We start from the raw sequence: 14,003 nt of genomic DNA, 5'->3' as shown, positions 1-14,003 counted from the left end.
GTCGCAAATGGCAGTATTTCATCTTTTCTTATGGCTGAGCAGTATTCCATTGTATATATGTACATCTTTTTAAAAAGTTTTTTATTTTTTAATTGAATTTATTGGGGTGACATTGGTTAATAAAATTATAAAGGTTTCAGGTGTACAATTCTGTAATACATCATCTGTATACTGTACTGTGTGTTTACCACCCCAAGTCATTTCTCTTTCCGTCACCATTTATCCCCCCTTTACCCTCCCCTGCCTTATGTACATCTTCTTTATCCCGTCTATTGAAGAACACTTTGGTTATTTCCACGTCTTGGCTACTGCGAATAATGCTGCAATAAACATAAAGGTACGAATAAATGTTTTCAAATGGCAGCATTTCATCTTTTCTTAAATTTTTGAGGAACCTCCATACTGTACATTCCCACCAGCAGTGAATGAGGGATCCTTTGTCTCCACAACCTCTCCAACACTTGCTATTACTTGTCTGGTTGATAAATAGCCATTCTAACAGGTGGGAGGTGGTGTCTCAGTGTAATTTTGATCTGCATTTTCCTTACAGCTAGTGAAGTTGAGCATCTTTTCATATATCTGTTGGCCATTTTTATGCCTACTTGGGAGAGGTGTCTGTTCAGGTCCTCTGCCCATTTTTAATTGGATTGTTTGTTTGGTGTTGAGTTGTATGAGGTCTTTACATATTTGGGATATTAACCCCTTGTTGGAGGTGTTGTTTGTAAATATCTTCTCCCATTTGGTTGGTTGCCTTTTGGTTTTGTTGATGGAACATCGTAATTTTTCATACTATTCATGTAATTCTTATGTAAGGTTAAAATTATTGCTAAATAAAAAGTTATACATTCTCTACACTTGGCATTAAGCATCGGCTATTTCAAAATTCTAACTTGCCTGCCTTTCATCTTGTATGCACTGAAACTATGAGCAATCACACCAAAAATTCTTAACATTGTCAAAGAGCTATAAAAAATTATTACCTGTTTTTAAATGATGCAAAATTCACCTAAAAACTGTTGGATTTGAAATAGGATTCATTGTTGTCAGCTTTAGATCTATGGCTTGAATGTGAATTCCACACAAAGATCAAGTTTACATACACATTCAGTGGATGTTACACATATTCTCTCCCACTGTTCCTGAGAGTTTTTCTTATGTATTTGGTTTGGCAGCTTAATTCGGTGTGTTTCATTTTGAGGATCATTGAAAATGGAAATACTTCATCTAAGTATCATGTTTTTAAAGGAATTTTGGTTTTATTATTTTTAAATGACATAATTTGAGACAATTGCTATTCTTAAGGAAATTTGTGGGTAAGTAGTCCCAATGTTTTAGCAGAGGCATTACCGACCTATAATGGGCAAAGGTCAGAACTGATAGACAGTGTGTGGGACAAACCTAACCCATGACAAATTATCTTACTTCCTGCACTACTTTCAAATGTCCCGCTGGACATTCAGGATAGTAAAAGCTTCTTAATAATTATCAAATGTAGAACATAATCCTATTTCTTAATTTAAAAAATTAGTTTGCACAATTTTAATAACAGTATTTTCCAGTAAATGCTACTAATTGTAGCACTGAGAAAAGATTGAGCCCAGCCGGGCGTGGCTCAGCGGTTGAGCGTCGGCCTAGGATCCAGGAGATCGAGGTTCGATTCCCGGTCAGGGCACAGGCCCGGGTTGCGGGTTCCATCCTCAATATTGGGCGTGCAGGAGGCAGGCGATCAATGACTCACCATTGATGTTTCTGTCTCTCTCCTCCTCTCCCTTCCTCTCTCTCTGAAATCAATATATATATTTAAAAAGATTGAATTTATCTTGTTTGGAACTTTACTATAAACTGTTTACTAATCTGGAAAATCATACCACCAACGGGAATGCCACTCCTATCTGAATGGCCAACATAACACACTTGAGTCAGTCTGTATTATGTGCCTGTCCCCATTATAAAGGTTCCAGGAATATACATGAATACAGTGGTGCCTCGGTTTTTTAATGTGATTTTTTCCGGAGCCCATTTGGATTCAGAAACGTTCGCAAACCGAGGGATCTGCAGCCGACAGCTGGGCCTCAGGGCCTCACCCTCAGCGGGAGCCGCGGGGTATGTTCGACTCCCGAGGCGGGTTCGAAAACCGAAGCATTTCCCTCCAGGTTTACAGCGTTGGTAAACTGAAATGTTCGTCAACGGAGATGTTCGAAAACCGAGGTACCACTGTCTAACTATTGAGAATTTATTTCAAAATATCAAAAAATTATAGTTTCAACAATATTCTATGGCCTATTATTATCGCTTTTTCAAATTGGAAATCGCCTTGTCTGGGATCTTGGCTTTATTATAATTATTATTATTTACTTTATTTTTTAGACAATTTTAGGTTCTCAGCAAAATTGACCAGAGATTTCTTATGTACCTCCTTCCCTGCACAGCCTCCCCACTATCAACATCCTGCGCCAGAATGGCACATTCACTGTCATCAATGAACCTACACTGACACATCATTTCACGCCAAATCCTTAGGGCTTATATTAGCATTCACATAATCAGTGTACACTGTTCAGGGGGTTTTGACAGATGTATAATGACATGTACCCACCATTATAGTATCATTCAGACACTACAGTATCATCCTATTTTCAAAAGATTAATTGTGGGAAGGTGTTGAATAGTTTACTGCCCTAAAAATCCTGTTTTCTGCCTATTCACCCTCCCCCTCCCCCATCTCTGGCAACCACTGATCTTTTTACTGTCTCCATGGCTTTGCCTTTTCCAGAAAGTCATATGGCTGGAATCAGAACCCTGACTAATACATACTGTATATAGCATTTCAGATAGGCTTCTCTCACTTAGTAATATGCACTTAAAGCGTCTTATTCCTTTAAAATCCTAATTTATTTATTATAAGTAGGAGTAAGCATCTGACTCTAGTGTGATTGTGCCCAAGCATTTACATTTGAAATATATTTTAAACTTTATTTTCCTTTTATTTCTTGTTTAGATCACAGGATATTATGTAGATTTTTTAAAGCTGCCTGTGAAGACAGATTATATTATCCTTGAATTTCTTCTCAGTATAGCACAGTAGGTGATATAAAATATTATTTTAAAAATTTAATTGCTTTATTAAAACTTTTTTGCAGTGTGAAGACAAGGAACAGTGAAAGGGAAAAGTCATCTCCTTATAGAATCACCAATGGCAAGTTGACTGAGCCCACTGTGTAGTTTTTCACTGACTACTCATCCTATTTTCAAAAGATTCATCGTGGGAAGGTGTTGATTCCAACAGCCCTGCCGATGAAGGAATCACCTCCAAGCAGCTCCATTGGGAGACTGAGCACAGCTCGAAGACCCTCGGCTGGGGTCTCCTACCACATCCTCTGAGCATCTCTACTCTAAGCGAGCACTTTCCTAGCAATTCTGCAGCCTGTCTCTTGGACCTGTTAGCTCAGGAGGGATTCATTTTTCCATACCCTTCAGAAAATGACAACTGAAAACTTGAGCGGTCAGGCTTTTTTCTGGTAAGAGACATTGTCTATTACACCTCTCATCTTTCCCCAGTACCTTCGGAGGCAGAAAAATATGCCCGATGATAAAGATATATGCTCCCCCTTGCAGAGCTACCCAAATGCTGAAGAGCTTTCTCAGTACTGTGGGAGTAACCAATGGTGTGGCCCCTGTCCTGTCCTCTCTCAAGAAGGTGAGGTGAAAGGACAATCTCCAGTTAGGAATATAGAAAGGACACAGGAATACAGGCACACTGATCCAAGAGCAGTGCTTGAGGTTTGTAGTTTTATCTTCATTTGCAGAGGGACGCCCGGCACGCCCCCAAGAGGCTCGCTCTCCTCCCTCTCAGTAGCCCTGGTTTTCTCTTTTTGGAAATCGCCAGAAGGCATAGAATCTTTGAGCCAAGAACTAAGCATTCTTTAAATTCAGTTTGGGAAAATATATTTTTGTTCTAAATAAGGCTTGATCTCAGCTAGACTCTCTACTTTATTCTATAATCTCTATTCTATAATCTCTAGAGGAGAAAAAAGTCTCAAATAGTTCCTCATGCTACTCTGTCATATAAGCCTTGCCAACAATACTTTTCTTGTAGACAACCACCTGTCACCCTCCTAGATACATCCCTTCATCCTGTTTGTGCCTACTCTTTTTAGGGACTGCCTGAATTTCACCTCCCTACCCCCACCACACACACACACACACACACACACACACACACACCCCATATCTTGGCTTTCACAGCTTCCCACTCCAGTTCTTTGTTTACACCAACCATTAGTCTGATCTCGCTTTAGACTTTGGTTTCCTGCATCGATTTGTTCATTCATTCAGTCACACAAAAACAATAAGCACCTTCTGTGTGCCGGGCCCTCCTGAAGTTAACTCCACTGCCTGTGGCAATCCCTGTGATCTCAGGAGAGAAACTCCCTATTCCAAGCCTGGCCCTCAGAAGCCTCTCCGGTCAGGCTAGCACCACTTCCTTGAACACCCTTTGCCAGTTCCAAGTCCCGAATTCCGCTTCTTTGCTGGGCAGATGGTCGCGGTACCTTGCTTAGGGTTTGTGAGTTTGCTTATTTGGAGGGCTGCATTTGCTGTTCACTTCCTGACACTCTTCTATGAATAGAGAGATAACCCCCAGTCACAGGAAACTACTCTGTCTGTATCAGGTAACCGCTGCTGCATAACACACCACCTGCCGGTCAGCGGCACACGCCACTCATTACTTATTCTAGCACTTGCATCCTCGTGCTGGGAAGGCTCTGCTCTAGGCTGGGCAGTCCGCGGTACCTTAGCCGCAGCAGCTCCGATCCACACGCCTTTCATCCTGCCTTGGGAGCAGCAAAGATAGGTATGCCCTTCCCACGGGGAGCACACAAATGAATGAGCCTAATTGTGCAAGCACTTTTCAAGACTCTATCACATTGGCTAATCCTATTGGCTTATGCATGTCACCATGACTAACCCCGGGGGTGAGGAATTATGTCCCACCTATGTTAAAAAGGGCCGCAGAGTTACATGACAGAGGGTGTAGATAGAGGTAGAAGTGAATAATTGGGGTCACTGATAGAATCTTTTACACTTCTTTCCTCCCCCATGTCTGCTATAATCTTTCCCTTAGACTGCATCCACATATCTCCTGAAATCACACTTCAGTTTGCCATGCATTCGGGACATTAGTAAAGGTGTCTTTCTCTGGGTAACTTCTCTCTTAATTTGCATTTAGGCTGCTCGAATTCAGTTTGTTCAACTCACAGTCATGTTCACATCTTTGTCTTACATAGTGAAACGCCAAAGTCTAGTACAAGCGTATTCTTAATACACATAAAATGGGTTTTAGACTACAAAGCAGCTTATGGAAATATGATTATTAGAGACATATGATTATTAAAGGATATTCTAGATCTGAATTTTTAAAATTACTTCATGTGCTATTTGATTAGTAGAAGGCATTCTGCCTAAGTCTATGCCTTTGAGTCAGCTTTGAAAATGCGAACAACCCCAGGACACTCAAGAAAATGTACAAACTTGAATGGTGGGGTTTAAATGGACACTTGGCTCTCCACGCATTCTTTCATTGGGTGACCATGAAAGAACTTGTAATGCTGGGATGGTGTAAGCCGTTGACATGAACTTGAAGTCCTATCTCTTGCAGGCTGATTCAAAGAATTCCACAGAGCATCTCTGTACTAATGTTCTTGCTAAGTGGGTATGAGATTTTTTGTGTGTGTTGCACAGGTAGCGATAGAACCAAGTGTGACCTTAGGGCAGTATGACATGGTGAAAATGTCACTGAATTGGCAGCTTGGAGCTCTGAAATCTAAAACCTTATTACATTAGCTGTGTGCACTTGGATGAGTCTCTTAACCTCCCTGAATCTTAGCTTTCTCATTTGCAAATATAGGCTAGTACTAGATATTAAGGCTTTGCTTAGCTTTAAGATTCTATGATCCTAGGAAGTAACGTTACACACGTAAGAACTGAAATCCCTTTCAGGTGCTCCTAAGAGTATCATAGCTGCTAAAAGAAAATGTGGGGATTTGCCAGAGTTTTCTCCTCCTAGTTATTAATTATGTGTGATGGAAAGATAAGCTGGACCATAGACAGCTTTCTCAGTCCTGCTGTATCTTGAAGCTAGACAAGAATATATAACTTACTTAATACAAACTCATCTTAGCCACTAGAAAAACAGCTTAAAATATATGCCCTACTGATAGTGGGTTAGCATTATCAGGTTTATATAGAAAGAATCCTTTTTCCCATCTTAACAAATGCAGGCTGTAAATGATATCATAAAGGCCTTGCTAATGAATGGTAACTGGGGTGTCTTTCACCACCTCAAGAACTGACTTTAAGCAATCAATGATGGTTTATTTTTCAAACCCCCAGTGTTATTATTTTAGTTACAAACAGAAAGGAATTGCAAAGATATTGTAATTGATTTGCTGGCAAGTTTACAGCCTCTATCAGTGATTTACTGGGTTTATATGGCTCCCTGTGAATTTCAGCAGCTAGAATTATCCACTTATTATTTCCCAGTGCATTATGTTGGTGGTATGATAGACTGTCTTCAGAGTCAGGTTATGTCTTCCATCTATTTCTCACTACCATTAGCGAGTTAGATGTTTTTAGACTATAATTACTGCCACTTGAGCTCTTAGAATCCACACATTCACTCAGTAATTCAATGGAGCTCTATTACCAGAAGCCAACTATTTTGGACACCTGGGAGTAAACAGTCATTATGAAAAAAATTAGTTTTTTTCCCACATTACTCTATAAATAAATAATGTCAGAGTACTTTGTACATTGTAAAATGCTATGCAAAAGCATGTTACAATTCTCTGTTTATTTCATCCATTTTTTGTTGTTCGGATGGTAAAATTAGCAAAATCTTTGTCCATAAGCAAATATTGGCTACTCTAGTTTTCACCACCAGGCTGATGTCCCCAAATGCCACCTTTATTAACACACTGAAGTTATAAAATTTAAACTTTGGGTCACAACAATTCTCTACTGTGTTTAGTATCTTTAAATGTGTGTGTCTCTATAAATAAGTGAAAGCTTCATAATGCAAAATAACCACCATTTCCTGATTGAAGCCCCTTTTTTGTCCTTTCATTAAAACCTCACTCTAATCAAATCCATTGAGTTTTAAGTTCAGTTTTTCTAGTCTCTTAAATTTTAAATGACCAAGAGCTGTATCTGTGGAAATACTTTTTAAAATTTAGTCCTCTTACAAGTGCCCAGTGCCAGCATGACTCCATAATCCTGTCTTCAGGACTAGAAAATTGTTTAATGTTTCATTTTTGGGTCCTAATTCTCTATTTGATAAAATCCTTCTATTTTTATCCATCCAAGATGCTGCTCTAAAATCACTTCTAGCTTTTTATATTTGTTTAAATTTCTAAGGAGACATTGTATCAGAGAAACATGATATGTTATCCAGTTCCATTTATTTTCTTCTGTCAAACGAATCTATATTAAGGAAAATCTACTACATCTGACACCCTCATTGGTTCTATTAGAGCAAAAGCAAAATTGATATCCTAATTTATGTCCTGCAGCTTAGACTAGGGTTTTTAAACTCAGCAGTATATACATTTTAGGCCAGATAATACTTTGCTCTGGTGGCTGACCTGTGCCTTATAAGATGTTTAGCAGCATCGCTGGCCTTGACCCACTAGATGCCAGTATCATCTGCCCCAAGTTATGACAACCAAAAATGTCTCCAAATGTCCCTGGGGAGCAACATTGCCTCTGAGACCCTCTGGCCTAGATATATCAATCAGGCTATTCTTCAGCTTAGTTTTTATATTTTTAAAGGTGGAAGCTTTGATTTGCTCAATTTAATCTGCAATGCATAATCATCCTCTGTTACTAAGGCTACAGAAGCTGTTCTATGCCTAGAGCAAACTGTTCATCTGCAGTAGAGACCACCTACTTACACAGGCTTACTGTGTGCCGTTGCTATTTATGTTATTGACTGCTACTCATACATTATCTCATTTAGTTCTTTGTCTCACATATGAAGAAACTGAAGCAGGAAACCCTATTTCTTAGGAGCTTTTTATCCAGATTCTAGACAAAGCAAATGTTCTAGTCCTTTAAAAACCTTAAGCTGTTTTTGCATTCTTTGCTATGCTCATTTTGTGACCTTCAACAACTTATTAAACATCCGAATGCTCTAATTTTTGTCAACAGTGTTGTTATTATTATCATTATTATGTATATAAACTATAGTTAAGGGAAAAATTATTCTTTGGTTTAGAATTCTACCTGAAAACTCCCTCAAAAGGATCTTTAGATTTCTACATAGCTTACTGACTCGCTATTTTATAATACTAGAGTTGATCCTTTCGTTTCTCCTCTCTGTGGAGCTGTGGACATACTGGACACATAGACACTCAATAAATCCTTGCCAACTGACTGCATAAGCAATCATGAGTCAATACAAACTGGTTATCTATAGAAATTCAAGGTATCTTTCCTAAGGCTATTAAAAGTGCTTGATATTCCAGCAGCTGATGGCCCACTGTGAATACTTGCACTTTGACATATTCTAGTAGCTTACTTCATTTTGTTTCTAAGTTATGGGCTATCAGCAATAGCTATCCCTCGCCTAGGCCTCAACTGACATTAACCTTAAAATCTGAGGCAACCTGCAGACAAAGGGGAAAGAGGGAGAACTCAGTCATCAATTTAGTTACGTGGAGCTGGCCTCGAGACATTGAACTTCATCTTGAACTCTTCTGTCTTCACTTCCTCAGGCTGTTGTGTGTGGTCTGTTGTCTCCAAGTAATGATTAATCACCTTTGAAGGACCCTGATGTGTGGTCCACGGCAGGGGAGGTATTACTATGTCACCAAAATGGTGAAGGATGGTCACAAGAAGGCAAGCAATAGTCAGCAGTATTGCTTACGACTAAATAATTGATAAATGGCATTGAATGTTTTCTCTGGAAGATGAAGGGTGAGGTTACGACAAGGCATTGGCGGGAAGGGTAAACATCAGGAAGAAAGGCACTGGGAATTTTGGACTAACCTAGGCAGGAAATGAGTTTAGCTGCAGTGACACCCACTTTTGACAATGCCTGCACAGCATGTGGCTGGCAAAGCGCCTGGACAGGGAAAACATTTTGACTACATTTCTTTGAAGGAAAATAAGGAGCATTAGATTACATTCTCAAAGGCAGATCTGCAATCCATCTCCTCATAGGGCCTAATAAGTGAATGCTTTTGGCTTGGACTGCATCTGAGTCTCAGCGGCCTGGTTCCATATTGATTATTAAGTGTTATTTTCTGTCTAAATGAAGCTACTTTTTAGAAATGCATTGTTAAAGCTGTATTTCCAGATTTGGGCAATGTTCATTATGAAGAGCCATGAGCCTTTTGTCCTCAAATCAATTAATGTTGTTCCTTAACACTGCCAAAATTAAACCATGCAAAGCTAATTGAGATAGTGTTCATTCTTCTTGCCCAGACAAGCAGAAGTTTTTAGGGTCAAAAAAAAGAAAATTATTCTCTCTCTTATGTTATAGCAAAGAGACTGACCAAGTTTCATTTCCAGCAGCCCTCCCTTGAGCAAATACAGTTATAAACAGGAAACATGAGCCTAAGTACTCATTGGATGAAGAACAGTTGAGCTTTTCAGTAAGGAGATGCTCACAGACATGTATTCATGTGAAAAGCAGGTGTTTATCGGGACACCTTTTTCAATCACTTTGTAAATTAATGTTTTAAAGTCCTCAAAAGAAACACCATATGCTAGTCAAACCATCTCCTTAGGCAGCCTAAGAAGCCAGATCGAAAAATTAAACCAGCATTGGTTGAGTCAAGAGATACTATTGTTAAATGCAAACACCAACATCAATCTACAGGACAATTAGGAGCTAAAGATCATACCCATCTGAAATTTTCTTATCTGTAAAATGAAATTATTTAAAAAAGATAAAATATAGAATGCTGACCACATGGAATAAAAAGTGGTACTTAATTACTTCAGAATCATTTTTTCCTTTCCCCAAATATATAATATCTCATATATGTACATTTATTTATATTTATTTAATAATAAATATGTATTTATTTATTATATATATTTTTATATAACAAATATGTTATATTTATTTGACATTTGAAGCTGTTTCTGTGTCTATAAATATTTGCTATAGCACCTTATAATTAATTACTGTTTGTATTTTTTGTTTGATAGTTTTAATTAAGCACTTTGGCTGTTCTTTAGTAACTAATAGATGCATAATGTCCACATTGATCGAATGTTCAGTAAGGAATTTGGGATTAGTCCATGTGCTTCTAAAACAGAAATGCTTTAAGGTAATTTTCCAGAGCAGTGGTTTCCAATGCATTGGGATTCTGAACTGTAAGTTCCTTCCTTCCTTCCTTCCTTCCTTCCTTCCTTCCTTCCTTCCTTCCTTCCTTCCTTCCTTCCTTCCTTCCTCCCTCCCTCCCTCCCTCCCTCCCTCCCTCCCTCCCTTTCATCTCTCTTGTCTGGAACATAAGCTTCACATAAGCAGTATCCTTGTTGGACTGATATACCCATTGCCAGAACAGTGCCTGGCACCAGGTGGGTGCTCAATTAAAATCTCTTCAATCAATGAATGAAGGAGCATGTACAATGTGCCACTAGAACACAAGAATGGACCATACATACATGGTCTCAGTTTTTACAGATTTTTACTGTCCAATAAGAAAGAAAGAAAGAAAAAAAAAGCATGGTGATTTTTACCTAAGGAGAAATAGATGATATTCTGTCTAACTTTTTGTCAAGTGTATGAGGCACTGTCATAGGTACCGATCATCACTTGGTGAACTATTATAGTGATTAGGAAAGCTCCCCCAGAAGAACTGACATTGAGGCTAAGACATGAAGGATAAGTAGGACTTGAACAGATGAAATAAAAGGTGTTCTAGACAGGGGAAATGCCTGTTGAAGGCTAAGAGGTAGAGAGCACTGAAGGATTTTAAAGAATTTCAGGAATGGTGGAAAATAGAGGGTGAAAGGGAAATGGCAAGAAATAAAGTAATAGCTGTCCCTCATAAAAGAGTTGGGACATTATCCTAAAAGTAGTAGGGAAGACTTGGAGGGTTTTAAGAAAGATATCCAATTGTACTGGCAACATTTGTTTAAAAGACTATCATTCCCCTCAAATTGCTTTACTTTTGTTGAAAAATCAACTGACTGTATAAGTGTGGTTCCATTTCTGAACTCCTATATGGTTTCACTGATTTATTTGTCTAATTTTACATTAATACCACACTGTCTAAATTACTGTCATTTTATAATAAGTCTTCAAATCAGGCAATGTAAATCCTCCAAACATTTTTAATTTTAAAGGTACAATGTATATGTACATTAATGTAACAACTACCTAAGACAAGCACAGAACTATTTCATCTTCCCAAAGATCTCTCTCATGCTATCCCTTTTATAGTCACCTCCAGCTCTCTACCTACCATCTCTAACTCCTGGCAACCACTCATATGTTCTCTATCTCTATAATTTTGACATGTCAAGAATGTTATATACATGGAATTAGGAAGAGAGGCCTTACCAGAAACTGACCATGTGGACACCTTGATCATGGATTTCTAGCCTCCAGAATGTCAAGAAAATTAATTTCTGTTGTTTAAGTTATACAGTCTGTGATGTTTTGTTCTGACAGCCCAAAAAGACTAGAACAGCTGGTGTAAATATTTTACTAGTTTGAGTTAAATGTAGAGACCTTTCCTTCTTTTACATTCCTATACCCTCCCTATTTATAATATAATTATATTAAATATTTTCCCTACTTACACTGATAATCACATCAGTCCATGTTATAATTTTTGATGCAACCCTCAAACATAATTTAGAAATCTCAAGAGAAGGATAATCTTTTGATTTAACTTATATTTTTACTGTTTTCCTTGTGATGTCCAAGATTCCTTCTTTTATCATTTCTTTTCAGTTTAGGAAACTACCTTTAGCCATTCTTTTAAGGTCAGTCTACTAGTAAAAAATTCTCTTAGGTTCCTTGACCTTGACTTCACTTTAATCTCCATTCCTGAGGATATTTTCACTGGATGTAGGATTCTGGGTTGATAATTCTTTCAGCACATGGAAAATGTCCCACTTCCTTCTGGTTTCCATAGTTTCTGATAAGAAATCCGCTGTCATTTGAATCCTTTGTCCCTTACAAGTAATGCATTGCTTTTCCTCTGGCTGCTTTCAATATTTTATCTTTGTCTTTACTTTTCTGATATTTAATTATGATGTACCTTGTATATTTCTTTGAGATTATCCTATTTGAGGTTAATTCAGCTTCTTGAATCTGTAGGTATTTTTCCTTTTGCCAAGTTTGAGAAAACTCAGTCACTATTTTCTTCTTTCTTTCTTTCTTTCTTTCTTTCTTTCTTTCTTTCTTTCTTTCTTTCTTTCTTTCTTTCTTCTTTTTATTATTGAGTGAACATGTGTGAAGGTGGGTAGGGCATGATGTATATAAAGAGAAGGGGTGGGAACAAATAAGTGTCTCACTTCAGTAACTGTAAAGTAAAAGGGATAGTCAAATATAGAATTCTGTGGTCAATAGTTTTAAGGAGTGGAAAACATTAAATTTGAGGTACCTGAGGTATATCCAAAAAGAGTTATTTTATAATCAATTGTTCTAAAAATCAGAAGAGAAATAAATATAAGGTGGAGAAATATGTGTGATTGGATTCATACACATGTAGGTAGTAAAAATTCATGGAGAGAACAGTACTGTCCAGGAAGAGTGTGGATAGTGACACATTCTTAATCTTTAACCTGGTATTCCTTTTAGAGAGCTAAGTGATTTGATGAATCAGTGACCAAGCAGATATTTCAAAATTGAAAATGAGGAATGGGCTCATCTTTTTACCTTATATTTCAACTCCTTATTCATTTAAAAACTTGACAGAACTCAATTAATGCATATTTAAATATATTAAATTACAAAAGTAGTGATTTCTGAGATGTTAGATAACCCCAGACTAATTTTTCTTTTTGTTTCAAGGTAGGCAGACCCACCTTCATAGTACTCATGAGGAATTATATAGTCTAAAATCTAAAATATGAAGTCTTCAACTTTCCAAAACTATGGTAAATTCTGATTGCTGGCATATAAGTTAATCAATTCATCCTTGATATGTTTGTATAAGAATAAAAAATGATGTAGAATTCAATTTTTTAAAATAAGAAAACAACTACATTGGAAATTCTTGCAGTTTTAAGTATAGAATTCAAGTTACCTAACTGCAAATGTTCTGTGTTGCGAAAAGTATTCCATTGCTTTGCTTTAGTTATTCCTGTATAAGTCAAATAGCTTTAGTGAAGTAATCTAAACACTATCACTTCAGGTGGAATGTTAAATTCTCAGTTTAATAATGTGAAAGGCAGCCTCAGTGCTACAGAGAAATTATTTGGATACTAATAAATTTTTTTAAATGTTCTGGAGGGTGGTGGCTGATTTATCACTGAGAGAATATGGGAGTGTTGCAGAGACTGAGCTTGCATCCTGGAGTCTAGGACAGGTAGCAGTAGAGGGCTCCCTGTAATGGGGCTTAAGGATCATTGGGGTTTGATAATCAATTGTAACTTTTTTCTCTTTTTTTCTGTATTGTAATTCCCTTAGAACACCTGAATTATTCAGTAGTTTGGAGTCAGCTTTGTGTTGGTCATGCTTATGGGACTAGAGGAAGGGGTTGTGGCCAGGTTTGGGGTGGGAAGTCTGGAAAGTTTGGGAAAATGTCTAGACATGATTGGAGACCAAGTTGCAACTGCATTCCTAAGAAACAGCTGACAAACAACATCCAATATTGTTTTCTGAGAAGTCCTTAGAATCAATTGGGAAAGAAAAAGATTCCAGGCAGAAATTTTACTTGGCTAGTCAAGAAAGGAATAATCCCAGAAAACTAGAAAACTTAGAAAACTAAGCTTACTTTTCCAAATTATCTCCAAATTATAATGACTGCAAATATTTA

Source organism: Miniopterus schreibersii (assembly GCF_964146895.1).
Source record: "Miniopterus schreibersii genome assembly, chromosome: X".
Lineage (NCBI taxonomy): Eukaryota > Metazoa > Chordata > Mammalia > Chiroptera > Miniopteridae > Miniopterus > Miniopterus schreibersii.
The sequence above is the reverse complement of the archived record's forward strand: the minus strand, read 5'-3'. Positions refer to the sequence as shown.